Here is a 2,874-nt window from a genome sequence, read left to right as displayed (position 1 = left end):
TATTTAGAAACTCAAAGTATATTTTTTCGATAAATTTTGATAATAAATTTCCAAGTGTTCATGACTCCACTAGATCTACACTAATTTTTTGAGCTTTAAATTGCATATTTAGTGGACAAAATGTTGGAAAATTATCGAAAATACACTTAAATTTTAAAAATATGAAAAAGTTTATATAGAGCTGAGGCTCTAAACAATCAAATTAAAACTCACCTCAAAAATTCCACTAGAAGAGGTTGTTTTGATGCTCAAATATCCTCAAATTGATCATCTCAACATCAAAATGTATGGACATGAAAAAAAATGGATTTCCAGTTTTGGAAATAGTACATCTTGTAACTCATTTTTGAATTATCAATTTTTAAGATTTTCAAATTTTCATAGATTTGCTCGATCTACATTATTTTTGAAGCTTTAAATTTTATAATTAAAGATGAAAATATATTTTAAGGCTATCACAAAAATTTACAATATTGAAACCATATTTCGCGACACTATTTAAAGATGCGCTTTACTTTGATTGTTTAGAGCCTCGACTCTATACAACCTCACCATCAAGAGTATAACATATGTATTTTCATAAATTTCTTAATAAGTTTTCAAGCCGTCATAAGAGTTTATGGTATTGGAACTGAAAGAAAGACATATGCGATCATTTACCGGGGAATATATATATATATATATATATATATATATATATATTGACAAAAGATCACTTATATGTGGTCTTTATTATAATAAGATAAATTTCAAAATAAAATCAACATAACAATAAAACTAAGATATTAACAACTTGATACGGTTGAAACAACTATGCACTATGCTTGAGAATAAAAGATAATATTACAAGAAACAAAAGAAGAGTGCCGGAGATTACCTCAACCAGGTTTATTACACCCACACCGAGTCCCCACCATCCAATGACGCAAGATCAACGGTCAAATAGGGAAAGCAAATTTCGGGCAAGCCACACCAATGAAATATGAATCCCTTTGATCACAAACTCGAACCCTAGGTGAATTCTCTTAGCAACTTAGTTTGAGAGAGATGGATTATCTTTTTGCTAAACCCTAAACTTAGCCATAAATCCATGTTTGAGATATAGGAGAGAAGAACTCCATGACCTAGACCCTAAGGTTCTTTCACAATGTGGGAGAGAAATATCAAACATGCTAGAGATAAACTTTCTTAAGAGAGAGATACAAAGATAAGGTGTAGAGATTTTTTTGGTAAAGACAATCCCTTTTTATAGGCTTTGAATAAGATTAGGGTTTTCTTTGGCTTGCATCTTCTTGTGAGATTGAACATAGACCGTCGATCAAGGGTGACTTATGGGATGAGAGATCTGAGCCATCCATTCCATAGATGGACTATCAACATTATGGAAGGTGCATGAACCATTATCCCCTTGTCCTGAACTATTTTCCCATCAATAGAAATTAAATAAATTAAATATAATCAAAATATTATACATACTATAAAATAGCACAAGTCTACTTAATCTTTTCACTAAATCTCTCCAATATGTATAAAGACGATATTTAGTCAATAGCTTCCAACCATATGGCCACATGTTATATCACCAAATATAGGAAGAGAATAATGGCGGGGCGTGCCACCCAAGGGAGGCACTCATGGGCCCCACATTCTAAAAATATGGTAAGCTCATGTGCACAATGGGCCTCCATGATATTTTTATATATTTAAAATTAATAAAAAGATTTTAGAATATTATTTAAATATTTAAATAATTGTAAAATCAATATATTTAATTTTATAAATCTAAAAATTATAAATAAAATATCCAGATGTTCATAAAATTTTAAATAATAATCTTAAAATAATTTCCATCATAAAACAAGTACAATTAAATTAATTTGATGGGAAAATGATCAATATGGTTTAAGAATCTACAATCATGGGGCACTCTACCTTCAACTGTGGACTACAGACCACACTTGCTTTATCAGACTGACCCAGTGTTTCTCATTACTCACATTCCAATCAGGGGCTCATTAGCAGGTCACCAAAGTTCGACCGATGAGCCAAGGGATCACAATCCCAGTCTGTGGATTTCAGGTCCTCCCCTAAAGACGAGTCAAGTCACCTAGATTTGACGCGACCATAGCTCCTATGGTGCATAGGGGTATCTCTCGCACATGCATACGCTTCACCCTAAAAGGTGGATTTCTGGCTTTTTCGAATGATCTATCGATATGCATGCCGTGTGATGACACATGGATGAGGCTTTGGCCCCCGTCTCTGTAGGCCGCCATCACACACAAGGGTTACACAGTCCCTTGGCTCACTCATCCGGGCATATTCTCCGACCTCATCAAGAGCTAACTCATTAGAACCCTTCTCGGTTTATTCTTTATACCCAGGTAACATGGGTTTTTCCCAACCGACTGGCTTAGATCGTTAAGTACAGTCCGGTATCTACAAACATCGTTTGCTTAGTATGGCCCACGAGGGACCACACTCCCATTGAATTCATATTCCACTATATCATTTCATTTTACAAGCACTCATAAGGCCTTTAAAGGTCACATAAACCCAACAGGAACTACATCTTTCAACAACATTTAACATTTGGAGGTGCGCCTTATATATTGCATCCGTGTGGGCTTGTATGAGGTGCCCATCTTAAACAATCAGCGTAAAGCACAACACCAAACCTTGATAAAAATGCAGTTTCGGTGTCAAAATTTTCCAGATGGTCTCAAAATTCATTTATCCCCTTAATTATAAAATTTAAATCTTTAAAAATAGTGCAGATCAAGTAGATCTATAAATATCTTAAAATTGATGATCCATATAATATGTTACAAAATGCATTATTTTTAATACTCGAAGTCCATTTTGTTTTTCCAT

The sequence above is a fragment of the Amborella trichopoda genome, chromosome 12, assembly GCF_054954075.1.
Source record: "Amborella trichopoda isolate Santa Cruz 75 chromosome 12, AtrichopodaSantaCruz75HAP2 v2.0, whole genome shotgun sequence".
Classification (NCBI taxonomy): Eukaryota; Viridiplantae; Streptophyta; class Magnoliopsida; order Amborellales; family Amborellaceae; genus Amborella; species Amborella trichopoda.
This window is presented reverse-complemented; position numbering follows the sequence as displayed.